This window comes from Chenopodium quinoa, unplaced genomic scaffold (genome assembly GCF_001683475.1).
Source record: "Chenopodium quinoa cultivar QQ74 unplaced genomic scaffold, ASM168347v1, whole genome shotgun sequence".
Lineage (NCBI taxonomy): Eukaryota > Viridiplantae > Streptophyta > Magnoliopsida > Caryophyllales > Amaranthaceae > Chenopodium > Chenopodium quinoa.
In genome coordinates, this window is record NW_018745170.1 from 771,479 (window position 1) to 786,397 (window position 14,919).

The window sequence follows — 14,919 nt, forward strand, 5'->3', positions numbered from 1 at the left end:
GTGTCACCCTCAGAGAGGTTTTGGAAGAACCAATTCTCTGATGACACGTGGCAGTCCAAGTCATGAAAGGGGAGCTGATCCTCGAACCCCATAAATAGGGAGATATCCCCATTTATTTCACATTAAGAAATATTCACAAATCGGAGCAATATTAATTGCAGATATTCTCTCTCGGAATCCGAGAGAAAATCTTTACATTCCGCACTTTTAACTCCGCCCGTACACATACTAATTTGATCGTCGGAGGCGGAACTCCACCCAACCGGAGTTTCCGTGGTTTTGCAGGTACAGACGATCGGCATTCATTCTTGGAATTGTAACTCTCCCGAGGGACTCCAAAAACCCCGAAACATTTGGCACCGTCTGTGGGGAGAGTACTTCTAAGATGGCTTCCCGTGAGTCTGTACCGCCCATTAATGAGAAACGGCCTACGGCCGAAGCTGAAGTCCACACGGACCAAGATAGTGGTGACGACTTTGAGGTCGATACCTATATGGCCCCAGACGGGTCACTTAGAACAAGACGCACTCGTTCGAAGGAAACAAGGGAACAGGGCGAAGAGAAAGCTGGTCCAAGTAACCCAACCGTCAAGCCGGCTGGACAACCCTAGGCGGCGAAGGGTGCTTCCCTTGTTACAAGAGACGAACTCATGAAATTCGTGACAAGTTTCAAAGGGGAAATCAAGGACCTGATAAACAAAAAGACGACTGGCACCAACAGGGGTCAGTCGGCCAAGAAGCCTTCTCCCTCATGGAAGAAGCATGTGAAGGACCGTAAGCCTACTCCTTACCCTAAACCAAAGGGGACGGATGGGCCCATGATTTATTAAAATTTTGTTTTCCTGAAGCAGGGAAAAGGAAGGTCATCCGGGAAGTTAAGCCAGATGGATCAAAAAAGACTTACTCGGATGCACGGATGTTAATCCAGCAGAAGGGAAGTTAACAATTGTCTGAGTCGGCTTCAACGTTGACTTATCTAGACAGTTTCCCGAATACTTCGATGAGGTATTCGGAAACAAACCGAGAGAGTCAGTCACGCGGCATGTCCACACGTACTGGCCCTCAAATTATCCAGTCGGCTTCGTATGTGCCCCAACAGCCATACATGTCATATGGATCACCCTACATGCAACCGACCCTCTTTGGGGGCCAGGCGGCACAGAATGTCCAACCAATGGACTGGCAGCTCCGGCTGCTAAAACTTGGAGAACAACCGTCGGCGTTCTCCAGGAAGATAACCGAGGCGGCTCAGCCGGCCAAGGTTAAGAATGCGTTGGTTGGTACCTATGACGGTACCACCAACCCGGAAGACCACCTAATGGCGTACACCAACCTCATGTATCTACAGGGGTTGGATGATGCCACTTGGTGCCGGTGCTTCGTGGCGACATTGAAGGGCATAGCCCAACGATGGTTAAGAAATTTGCCAGCCGGTTGCATCAACAATTTTAAGACGCTTGCATACCTGTTTGCGTCCAACTTCTCTATGAACATCCCCGCCAAAAAGATAAGTCTCGACTTGGGAGCTATTCAGCAGGGAGATAGAGAAGGGCTAAGGTCCTACGTCAGGCGGTTCAATCTGATGAGAATTCAGATTCAAGGGTTGTCTGACGAAGTTGCCTACACAGACTTCTTCAAAGGTCTGAAGGACGGGTCGACCTTTAAGTTCGACCTCGTCAGGAAGAGGGTTGCCACCCTCTAAGAGACTCTGATGGAGGCGGAAGCCTATATACAGGCGGCTGAGCTTTGCGCCATCAAGCAGCCGTCGGACCCTAAAAAGTCCGATAAAAAAGAGAACCGGTTAGCTCAGCCGACTAAAAAAGAAGAGAGCAAGAAAAGGAAAGAAATCTGGGTGGCGGACAATTCTGGTCAGCCATCCCAGAAGAAAAAGAAAGAGTTGAAACCGTACGTCCCCAAGTACGAGTTCAACAAGGATTGTTACTTCATCCTCATGGAGATTAAAGACCGGGTGATTATTGAGAAACCGGCTGCAATGAAAAGTTTCGCCAAAAGTCGGGACAAAAGCAAATAATATCACTTTCATGAGGATATAGGCCATGACACCAACGATTACTATAGCCTCAAGCGGTCGTTGGACCGTCTGGCTGACAAAGGGGTACTGAAGTCCTACATTCTGAAGTCCACCCTCAAAACAAACAGTGGACAGTCGTCCAAAAAGCTTGACCAGCTTGCTATAAGCACAGACACTGATGAAGAGCAGATTTATACTATAGCAGGCAATTTTTCCGGAGGGGGTCCTACCATCCGGGGCACCAAAGACAATATCAGAAAGTTAGAGGTCAACTCAATGGATGAGGGCCAGGCGTCAAAAGACACCTTCCCTGAGGTCATCATCTCTAAGAAGGACCAGGGCAAGGTCAGGCGGCCACATGATGACCCTATAGTCATCGAATGTAAGGTTGCTAATCAACGAGTGGGCCGGATCCTTAAATTATTGATACCGGGAGCTCTTCTGACCTTATAAGCTACAGGTGCTCGGCAAAGCTCAAGTGCAAGCCTAGCAGCATGCACAAAGTCTCTCACCCCCTAGTCGGTTTTGGGGGTGGAGTAATGCATCCGGTGGGGAGGATTGACCTACCCATCCAACTAGGAGAAAAAGGGGAAGGACGCCACATGGTCGTCAAATTCTTGGTGGTTGAAGGATTGACCGCCTACAATCTGATTTTGGGCCGTCCAACCCTCAATGAGTCCAAGGCAGTCATCATCCCTTCCCTCATGCTGCTGAAATTTGAAAGGGATGATAGGTCAGTGGGTTCCCTGAATGGGGATCAGAAGACAGCAAGGGAGTGTTATCTCTCAGACGTCAAGCCCACTATGGTCGCAGCCAGCCAAGGCGAAGAGCTCATTGACCTTGATGATTTCAATGAAGCCACGCCTGCTCCTAAGGTAGCCGGCAAAAAGAGGAAGGTGAACCAGTTGGTGGCCGTCAAGAAAGAAAAGCAATAGCAATCACTGATCGGGGAGCGGTTAGATGATCTCCGTCCCCAGCCGGCTGGTGAGCATATTGACATCCCTCTGGATGATGCACGTCCAGAGCGAACTGTTAAGGTGGGGACGACTGCTTTTGCAAAGTTGGGTGTCGACCTGCACCAACTGTTGAAAGAATTCAAAGACATTTTTGCCTTTAAAGTGGAAGAGATGCCAGGCGTTAGCCCGGATCTTGCTGTCCATAAACTCGCCATGGATCCAAAAAAGAAGCCAGTTAGGCAAAAGAAAAGAAATCACGGCGAGGAGAGATCTTAGGCGGCTGCCGCCGAGGTCAAGAAGCTGATGGATGTCGGGTTCATTCGGCAACGTCATTACCCGGATTGGGTAGCAAAACGTTGTTCTTGTGAAAAAGCCGAATGGTACCTAGCGCATGTGTGTTGATTACACAGATCGAACAAGGCATGTCCGAAGGATAGCTATCCACTTGCAAAGATCGACAGTCTGGTCAACTCTACAGCCGGTCATGCCTTGATGAGTTTCATGGACGCCTACTCAGGCTTTCATCAGATACCCTTGTGGAAAAAAGATCAAGAGAAGACGGCATTCGTCACTGATCAAGGGTTATTCTGTTATACGGTGATGCCGTTTGGGCTGAAGAATTCGCCTGCTACTTTGCAACGAATGATTAATACAGTCTTTATTAATCAAATTGGGAGGAATGTAGAGGCGTACATTGATGACATGATAGTCAAATCCAAGCTACAGACGGATCACCTTGCTGACCTCCGAGAAACATTCACCACCCTCAGGCGGCACAAGGTCATGCTCAATCCCAAGAAGTGTGTCTTTGGTGTTGAGTCTGGGAAGTTTCTCGGATTTTTGATTGATCAAAGGGGGATAGAGGCCAATCCAGAAAAGGTACAGGCGGTAATTGATATAAAGTCACCCCGCACTGTCAAAGAGGTTCAAAAATTGACCGGTTGCCTGGCGGCATTGGAGAGATTCCTCAGCCAGTCAGGTGACAAATGCTTCTATTTCTTCCAAGCAATCAAGAAGAAGGCTAGATTCGAATGGGGGGAAAATGCTGAGGCGGCATTTCAGAAATTGAAGGAGAACTTGCACTCGTTGCCAAGGCTGGTTAGCCCTCTAACCGGGGAGGTTCTTTACATGTACTTGGCCGTCTCATATCATGCCCTCAGTGTTGTTCTCCTAACTGAAAGAGACGAGATTCACCTCCCGGTCTATTTCATTAGCCATGTTCTTCGAAATACTGAACTGCGGTACCCCTTGGTTGAAAATTTTGGCCTAGCCCTTTTCATGGAAATCAAGAAGTTGAAACCTTACTTCTTGGCACATCTAGTGGTGGTCTACACAGATCAACCCCTCAAGCGGCCAATGACAACTTTGGAGTCATCCGGTAGGATGCTCAAATGAGCTATTGAAATGCAAAGCCTTGAAATCACTTTCGAGCCTAGAAAGGCAGTGAAGGGTCAAGCGTTTTTCGAATTCATTGTTGAAATGACGAGGCCGGCTCAGCCGGAAAATCTTGATCAGGTTTGGAAAGTGTATGTAGATGGGAGCTCTACTATGAACGGCTGTGGTGCAGGAATAATATGCCAGTCTCCGGAAAGGGACAAATATGAATATGCACTACGGTTTAAGTTTCAAGCCTCGAATAATGAGGCGAAATATGAGGCCCTGCTAGCCGGTATCCGCATGTGTAAGGCGGCAGGAGCAAGAAAGGTTAACGCCTACTCTGATTCTCAGTTGATCGTTAGCCAATACCATGGTGACTACGAGGCCACCCATTCGACTATGATCAAATATCTTCAAGCAGTCAAAGACGAGGCCGGGACACTTGACGAATTTCATCTAAGTCAAGTACCTAGGTCAGAAAACAATCAGGCGGATGCGCTCTCTAAACTGGCATCATCCGCCTCCTGTGATACGCCTAGGTCAGTCTTTTGGGAAGTCATGGAAAAGAGGAGCATTGAACATGATCCCATTGGATTTCTTGACAGAAGCTCGACCTGGATGGATGGCATCCGGGTTATCTTGCAAACGACACTCTACCAGATGCTCACGCAGAAGCGGCTACAATGAAAAAAACGTGTCGCAAGCTTTGAAATTCATAAAGGAGAGCTCTTCAGGAAGGGTTACCTGCAGCCGTTGCTAAAATGTGTTACCCCGGAAAGGGGGAAATAAGTTCTAGAGGATCTGCACTCGGGCTTTTGTACATCACATATAGGCGGCAGAACTCTAACAAAAAGGGTCAAGCGGCAAGGCCACTTTTGGCCCACTCTTGAGGCAGATGCCATGGAAATGGTGAAGAAGTGTGATAAATGTCAAAAATTCGGCAAACTCATACACCGTCCGGCTACTGATTTAACGGCTATCTACAACCCAGTGCCATTTGCCAAATGGGGCATGGACATTCTGGGTCCATATACGCCTGCTACAGGCGGACGGATGTTGGGTAGAGGTAGTCAAGGGCATAAAGACAAAGGATGTCATCTCCTTCATTTGGAGGAACATTGTCACCCGGTTTGGGGTACCTATGTCAATGGTCTTTGACAATGACCCTCAGTTTGAGACGCCTACCCTCAAGAGTTGGTTGGGAGATCAAAGGATCTCAAATTGTTTTGCATCAGTCAGCCGTCCTCAAGCAAACGACGAAGTTGAAGCCTTTAACAAGCTCATCTCAGACGTCATTAAAAAGAAAATTGAAAGGGCTGGCGGTCTATGGGCGGATGAGTTACCTCATGTCCTATGGGCCATCAGAATGACTGAAAAAGGGGCAACAGGTGAAACCCGTTCCTCATGACCTACATCACTGAAGCCGTCCTGCCTATTGAACATTATGAGCCAACACTTCGAATCATGCTCTGTGATGAAGAGGCTAATTGGGAGGCCATGCGGCTAGCATTGGATTCACTCCTAGAGCGCAGGGGCAACGCCGCCTTGCGTCATGAAATTTACCGTTTGAGAATGACGAGAGCCTACAACAGAAGAGTGCACAAACAGCCCTTGAAAGTGGGGGACTTTGTGTTACGAAAAATGGAGGCAACCGGTAGGGCCAATGAGCAAGGAAAGCTAACTCCCAATTGGGAAGGCCACTACCAGATTTATGAAGAAGTTAGAGGTGGCACCTACCGCCTGGAAACTCCAGACGGCAGGCAGCTAGCCAGAACTTGGAATGTAGATAACTTGAAAAAGTACTACTTCTAAGACTTGTAAAACTTTTTGTAGATAAAGTTTATAAATGAAAAGATGCTTTATTCACATATTTATTCTGTATAAATACCGCCTGTGCAATGCACAAACGGGCATGTAAAATTTTACGTCTGCTCCATCATGAGTAGGTATAAGCTAAGTCCAACAACTTAGCAACTATTTGCGAGGCCAATGGTCGGATAACCTTCAAACCGCCTGCTCCAACATGAGCAGGAAACCGGCGACGCCCATTCGGGTGAATTCGTCGAAGAGAGCATCTCCCATTTGGGTGGTACATTGTTCTACAAATCATAATTCAAGCGGCTTTAACCGACTGTCTAGGTTAAAGATAGCTCACGGCCGTTTGAATAATCAATGAGACTTAGATACAGCCGGTCGTTGCTCCAAAGCAACACAAATGGTAACAGATATCTTGGTTGGATATAACCGGTCTTTGCTCAAAGGAACTACAGACGGTTACAATTAAAAAATAAAGCAAAGTCAAAACTTTAGTAGCTAAAGCGTAACTTGGTTATGGCACCTATGCCCGGCCAATGGCCGCTTGCTATTATGCAACTGGCAAAGACTGATTACCCTAGGGGGTAATTCATAGCCAGTTAATCGAGTCTTCTAGGTTGTAGCCCAGCCAAAACCGTTTGCTATTTCAACTTGGGAATTAATTTGCAAAATTGCTAAGGAGGTGGTCGATGACCGTCTGATTTTCTGTCCGGATGCTTGTAGGACGGCTGCCTGTCTGGAGCGGGGTCATAACCAGGCAAACAACCGTCCAGGGGCAGATAAAGCCAATGCATCCAGTAAACCTCATGTGTTAGGTTACTTGCAAAAATATTCGTGCATACTGAAGAATTGCAAAAATTAAAGCAAATATATCACACAAATATAGCAAAACGGACACAGTCGACAAATTCTATTAAGACTTGGCAAAATAGCCAAGAGCCATTGTTAGCCGGAACTACGTCCGGGGAGGAAAGAGAACATATTAAATACTCGGCACGCAGGCCGGAAATAAAAATTAAAGTTCATTGCTGCTGAGGATCGGAGGTGGAGACGTCTGGCCCTGGCCGGATGGAGGAGCGTCCTGAGTTTGCTGAGGTTGAGCTTGATTAGCATCAATCGGCGCTGATCTTCCGCCTGCTCCTGATCTTCATCCGAGCCTGTAATGCTAGCCCATTCCTCGAAGGGAGCCGGCTTTTCAAGGCCGAGAGCTTAAGCATCGTACACCTCGGTGGCATACTTGTACCTCAGCTCGAAGAACTCCCATTCGCAGTCCGGGTGGACGAGGGACCATGCCATCTTCATACAAGCCTCGCAATCTTGCTAGTTTTCAGCGACCAGCCAGTCCTGCTTGGCCGCCAGCTCAGCCTTGTGGTCGGCCTGCGTCTGGGCCAGCTCGTTCTTCAGCCGGGAGACGTCTGCTCTGAGCTGGGTGTTCTCCTTATCAGCATCCTCCAGTGCCATAAGATCGGACTTGAGGTTATTTACTTGCATCGCAAAGTCAGACGCCTTTTTGTTTGCCGTCTCCGCAGCCGCAGTGAGCTCCTTGACCAGCTCCTCCTGTTTCATATCCCGGGCTTTAGTTTTTATTTCATACATAAGAGTGTTTTATTGAGCAACATCTATTGTGTCAGTTGCCCGCCTATTGGCGTCCCTTACCTCCTCCTGTTTTTTCCTCAAGGGGACCTTGAGTCCATCAACCCTCAGCGTTACCTGCAAGAATTAGCCGGCAAAGTGTTAGTTTCTCTATGATGACACATCCGGCAAAAAGAGTAAATTATACAAAAGTACCCCAACCGGCAAATTACCTCAGCAAGTAACGAGTTGATGCGGTCAATGTTGACCTAATGCACACCCAGCACCGCCTCCTTCTCAGACCGGGTGAGGGTCCTCAGCATCCTCTTCGCGTATTTTTGGAGGTCAGGCCAACGGGAAGAGGCGTTTGCACCAATAGAGTTACTTGCTAAGTAATGAGCATAGGCGGCACCTATATTCTGCCGGCTGTCAAAGGAATCCCCTGATTGGGTAGCTTGGGACTTGACTTGCATAGGCCCAAGCGGCCAGGGGGGGTCAAAGGTGAAAACCATACCTTCATTTTCAGGCTGAGGGGTCACCCTACCCCCAGCCGCATTGGAGCCGGTTGCTGCAGCAAGATGCCAGCTGGAGAGCGTCTCAGGCTCCCTCGTCTCAAGGTCAACCGGCTCGGTGTTTAGACCGAGGTCCTTCAGGCTCTTGCCTGCTGAGGTTGGCCTGTCGGATACAGGCAGCCTTCCAGAAGTGGAGGGGGCAGCCGGAACCTTCCTTGCCTTGGAGGGAGCCTGGGAGGGTTCCTCAACCCTCTTTTTTAGCATTTTTGAGATAGAGCGAGGAACATTCTTGCTCCCAACCTAAAAAAGAAACAAAACACAACCGGTTAATAACTATATTAACATCAAAACTATACAGACGGTGAAAAGGAAGTAGCCGGAGCTTACCCCATCGTCCTTGGCCACCAGTTGGGCCTTTTTCTTTTCTAATTGATCCTTCCGGATCTGGGTAGCAGACTTGGCCGGTGTCTTCTCAGGCGGCACCATTTCTAAGCCTTTTTCTGAAACAAGAAAATTGACAAGTTAGGAACAATATAAAATCATATAGACAGCAACAGAGAGCCGATTAATTCCTTTACATAGGTCTGCTAAAAAATGTGCTAAGGCCGCAGGCGCAGAGGAAAGCCTCATCCTTAAGCCAGTCCGGATGGGGTACCCAATTCTTGGGTACAATAATCTCAGACCCGTCATCTAAGGGCATGGTATTTCTCTCAAATAGCCCCACCTCTATTATTTGCGTATAGGCCTTGTTTCGGGGTTTTTTGATGTCCTACGGGAGAGTTACAATTCCGAGACTGGAACCGGACGCCTGTACCTGCAAAACAAACGGATACTCCGAGTGGTTTGGAGATCCGCCTCCAACGGTCAAGTTAGTACTTGTTTAAGGAGTAATTAATGCGGAATATTGTAATTGAGTCTCTCTAGGTGAGAGTGTTTAATGTGCGTAATCCCCCTTAATGAGGATTAATGAGCATATTTATATGCCTAGGGAGGCGTGCCAATTCCTAGGTTTAGGTTAAACCTAGAACTGACTGGGCCTCCCACGAGGATTGGGCCTTATTGGCCGGTTTTCCCATTTGGCATGGGTGGACACGTGTCGCGTCACAATTGGTCCATGGAGGACGTATCTCTGATTGACACGTGGCAGGCTCCTATTGGCCTACGTGAAGGGCACGTGGCGGAACTTGGTTGGTCCACTTGTCAGATGGTGATTGGTGAATAAAAATCCCCTAATCATTTGCCCCTCACAGGTGGCACGTGACTGGTCACGTGTTACCTGTGACAGGTGTCGCACCGTAACAGGCGACGGCCTGCTACAAGTGTCACTTGATGAAAGGCGAGAGGTTTCCCGCTCAAATTTTGAATTTGGGAGTGACCCTTCGCCTTCTCATTTTGCCTATATAAGGGTGTGTTGACCTCAGTCATTTTCACACTTGTAGCATTCGGACCCCTGAACCTGCTCTGACATTCCGGACACCTTCTGCCTACCGCCTGCTCTGACAAGTCGGCTGTTTACTCAGAATTTTCAGAACTTCATCAACTTCTCACTCGTTCAGGTAACCGTCGGTTCTCTCACTCTTTTTAACTTTTCTTTATTTTTTCCTTTTTGAAATGGCACCACGGAAGCACACGACACGGCCTAGGTTAGTGATCAGCCGGTCACCGGGGACGGCTGAATCTAGGACTAGGAGTGCCGCCTGCCCTTTTCCGAACCAATCTTTGCCCTTTATACAAAGTCCGACTGTCTCTGTGTCTATGCAGAACATAATGGCCAGAACAAAAAGAACTGCTAGGATCACAAACTTAGACGGCTCCTCCTACCAGGTGCCGATTAGTGAGACATCTGACCAGGCGCCAGATGCTGAAGTGAACCAAGGCGGCTTGACCGCCGACAGCTCTGAGGGAGGGGTCAAGGTGGTACCCTCCCATTTTACCGTAGACATGTCTACACTTTCTCCTGCTCCTATTGAAGGAGAGGAGGCGGGCCCCTCTGGAAGAGGAGAGGAGTCGTCCTCTTCGGACTCTTCAGAGGACGAATCCGAATCTAGTTCTTCTGGTCATGCTTCTCTAGACACAGAAGAGAAAAACAACCGCCTACAAGAGGCGAGGCTTTCTCACGCAGTTGAGAAAGGGGACAATTGGGCGGAGCCGTCCGCCTCCTATAGAGAACAAAACACCCCCTACTACTGCACAGTTCCGAAAGGTCGGATCAAGGCCATGCAAGAGAAAGTGGGGAGCTTTATTGCGAACCACGTAATGGGCCCTGGCTTTTTAGTTTTTGTGCCAGACCCGGAAGACACAGTCGTCTGGCCGGCTGGTACCAACTACGATAGCGCTTGCTTTGGCTGCTATGAGGCGGCCATCAGAGCTGGGCTGCGCTTCCCCTTACATCCGGCTGTTCAGCGGATCCTGGATGGGTATGAGTTGGGGTTATGGCAGCTAGCCCCAAATTCTTGGTTCAACGTTCTCGGCTATGTGGCCGGGTGCGAAATGCACGGGGTGGAGCCAAACTTCGAGGCTTTCGCCCACATGAACTATCTCAGCCGGACCCCTAAGGCAGGCGGTACCGGCTGGTACCAATTGACGAGCCACCGAGGCTACCTCATGACAAGAGGTAAAGAGAACAAATGGAAGGATTGGAAAAGCACCTTCCTTATCATTGAGAGTTCAGACACGGAGCTGAACCAGCGCTTCAACAGGTGGAACAGAGATCTGCCTCTTCTTGCAGGCGGTCGCAGCATGCCGCCTGTTCCCCCAAGAGCTCAGAAAGAGATCCTGGACAAAGGACTCTTTAATGTAGAGACGAGGGTCGACTCTACTACAGGGGTGCGAGAGCAAGTACCCTCGCACTGCGTCCCGAGCTTCAAATGGCTCTATGACGAGTACTTTATGGCCGCCTGTGGCCTTAGCAGTCGGTGCTCAAGAGGTAGCCGGCCTGACGAATACGCTCTTTTGCAGAAATTATTGTTATGATTTTTTGTTAACTTTGGTATTTATTCCTGCAGCGGACGCCATGAGCAAAATTACCGCCTCAAAGACTGCGGCTGCTATGTTGCGTGCTTCTATCATGCAACAATCTTCGGCCGACTCCCCTAACAAGGAGGCGCCCTTAGTAAGTTCCGAGCTTTCACCCTTTCCCCCTTTTTATGTTTGAGATTGGGTTCCTACATATACTGACCGTGTGCTCTTTCTCTTTTTTTTTTTTTTTTTTTTTTTTTTTTTTTATAGACGGGCACACCAAGAACTTCTTCCTCCCAACATCCGGACTCCAAGACCCGGAAGACGACTGTTGCGCGCTCTCCTGGCTCTGCCAAGAAACATGCAGCGGCTGAGAAACAGCCGGCCACTCCTTCTCAAACTCTAAGCAGGCCGCCTAGAAGTATGAAACTGCCATTCTAGCTTTGAACCTTCTTTCCTTGCCTTTTATCTAACATTTTTGTTTATGCTTGATGCAGCCGGCCTTCAAGAACCAGACATGGCCGAAATGGCCAAGTCCATGATCAAAGTCGTCCCTCCGGCTGAGAGAGAGACGGTCAGGGGTGTCGGCACCCTTGACCTGGATGGAATTGCAGGGCTCCTTGCTGAGGTATACTTAGCATATTTTTGTTGTTTAATCCCAGGGCGCCTGTTTTTTTATTTGAAATCTGACGCCTGTTTTCCTTGATTCAGTCCCTGCTCCGAGTAAACGGCCTTCGCAAGCCTATTAGTGCGAAGAACAAAGAGGTAAAGGCTGCTAAAGCTATGGCCGCCTCTGACTGTGATAAGGCAATGTTTCAAATTGCCCAAAATGAAATTTTGACAACTGATATCCTTTATTATCAGGCGCAGGCTACTTCTGCTATCCGGGCTCAGTTGGAGGCGGCCCAGAAGAAAAATAATGAGCTGGAGGCGACCATCAACAATCTCAAGGCCGAGCTGAGACCTCTTCGCTAAAAAATGTCCTCATACGACACCTTGGAGAAATCCTTGGCACACGTTAAGGAACGCCTGGTGACCCAGGAGAAGAGTCTTACTGCGGAGCTTTCGGCAAAGGCCGAGCAGGAAAAGAAGGATCTGGTCCGAGAGATGATGGAAGACTCGGCTCAAATCCAGCGCCTGACCTGGAGCCGCCTCTTCCCAAATGCCGACTTCGCCTCATGGGAAAAAACGTTTCGCCAGTGCTCTGAGAGATATAATCAAGAGATCCTGGCGGCTGCTGAGGACGAGGCATTGGAGGAGGAGGATCCGGTAGTGGCCCTAGTACCGCTTGGGGTAGATGCGTCGAAAAAAGATGCAGCTGAGGCCGAGTCAAGCAAGAAGAATACTGACCAGGCGGCAGCTGCTATTGTTGAAGATCTGCCCCCATCTTAAGATTTTTTCTTTTTCTTCGGCCTGCGTGCCGTTTGTTTTTCTTTACCCGGCCAGGGGGCCGGGATTCTGAATATTTTGCCGGTCTTAATGGCCGGCTTCTTTTTTGTATCTTTACCCGGCCAAGGGGTCGGGGTTTTGAATAGTTCGCCGGTCTTTATGGCCGGCTGTTAATATAACTTAGGCGACCATTATTTCAGGTCGCCTTATTTGCCAAAATGTTTCGAATTTGTGCTTTTGTTTTGCTAAGTATCAAAACTCTGATATCCAGTTGCATACTATACCGACTGTTTTGCATGGCCGATAGTTGTAGACATGTAAGATGTAGCCACACTGCCTATGCCCCTGGACGACTGGTTGTCTGTTTCCAGGCTAGGCGATCAGTCGGCCATTTATCCAACCGGTATCTAACTCATTTTGAAGACTGGATCCCCTTTAGGCAGGCGGTCCTGTCATTTTTAGAATTAACCAAGTAGGAAGGTGATTTCCTACCTGCCATGGTTTTAAGAAAGAGACACTAAGCGGTCTAGGCCGGCTAGTCCCTGCTGTATTAACTTAGTAAGAACAGGCGATATATGAACACCTTTTTTAGTTTCACACCAAGTTTTAAGGAGTGACTAAGTAAACATGATTGTTACTTAGTCGCCGAATGACTGAGTAGTAGAGGTTTCAAGCGGTGGGTACCGATTGTTCCCCTTTATTCGCGAATGTTTGTTGGCTATTAACTCATAAGGTACCGGCTGTTCTTATCCCAAGTAGTTCAGTCGGTTATTTGACTCGGATGGTTACCGCAAACACTTGTTGGACCTGATTAGTCGATTAAGTGAGAGGTATCCTTGTCTGAGAAACGGCTACGTGGTTGTCTTGGTTAGACAGTCGTATAGGTGCCGTGTAATTATTTTATAGAACAATGTTCCACCCAAAAGGGAGCTGCTCTCTGCGACGAATTTCATCCGGATGGATGCCGCCGGACGCCTGCTGTGATGTTGGGACAGGTCGGATTAGTTAATATTTGGATCAGTTGGACTGGCGCCTGGTCTGATCATTTCGGCCATGAGCCTTTGATAGTTCTTGGTGAACTGTGTTATGAGAGAGTAGCCGGTTGTGTGGAACAAGCGGCATGCCCCTCTTAATTAAGCGTGTAAAAAATAAAGCATTGAGAGTAGCCGACTGTTCATCAGCAGGCATGCCCCTCTTAGTACAAATTAAATGGAATGAAATAGCAAACTTTTATTAGGTAGCTCTCGGCTATTTACATCATTCAAAAATAATACTTCTTTAAATTGTCTACATTCCAGGTTCGAGGCAAGGGTTGGTCGTCTGGTGTTTCCAGGCGGTAGGTGCCGTCCCTGACCTCTTCATAGATTCGGTAGGGTCCTTCCCAATTGGGAGTTAATTTGCCAGACTCATTAGCCCTACCGACTGCTTCCATCTTTCTTAGCACAAAGTCCCCCACTTTGAGTGGACGCCTGTGTACTTTTTTGTTGTATGATCTGGTCATTCTCAGGCGGTAAATTTCATGGCGCAAGACTGCATTGCCTCTCCTTTCTGGAAGTGAGTCCAAGGCCAGGCGCATGGATTCCCAGTTCGACTCTTCGTCGTATAACATTACTCGAAGAGTCGGCTCGTAGTGTTCAATTGGAAGAACAACTTCCGCACCATAGGTTAGGAGAAATGGAGTCTCTCCAGTCGACCCTTTTTCAGTCGTCCTAATGGCCCAGAGAACATGTGGTAGTTCATCTGCCCATAGGCCGCCTGCTCGTTCAATCTTCTTCTTGAGACCGTTTGAGATGATTTTATTAAAGGCTTCTACTTGGCCGTTTGCTTGTGGACGGCCGACTGATGCAAAGTAATGTGAGATACCTTGGTTACCCAACCAGCTTTTGAGAACAGGCGTCTCAAATTGGGGACCATTATCAAAAACCATAGACATGGGAACCCCGAACCGAGTAATGATATTTTTCCAGATGAATGAAATCACATCCTTCGTCTTGATTCCCTTGACAGCCTCCGCCTCTACCCATTTAGTGAAGTAGTCGACTGCCACAAGTATGTACTTCCTACCGCCTGTAGCAGGCGTATAGGGACCCAGAATATCCATGCCCCACTTAGCAAACGGTAGTGGGCTATGAACGGTAGTGAGGTCGGTAGCCGGACGGTGAATTAGCTTGCCAAACTTTTGACACTTGTCACATTTTTTCACCATCTCCATTGCATCTGCTTCTAAAGTAGGCCAAAAGTAACCCTGCCGCCTTGCCCGTTGAGCAAGCGACCTGCCGCCTACATGGGAAGCGCAGTAACCAGAGTGG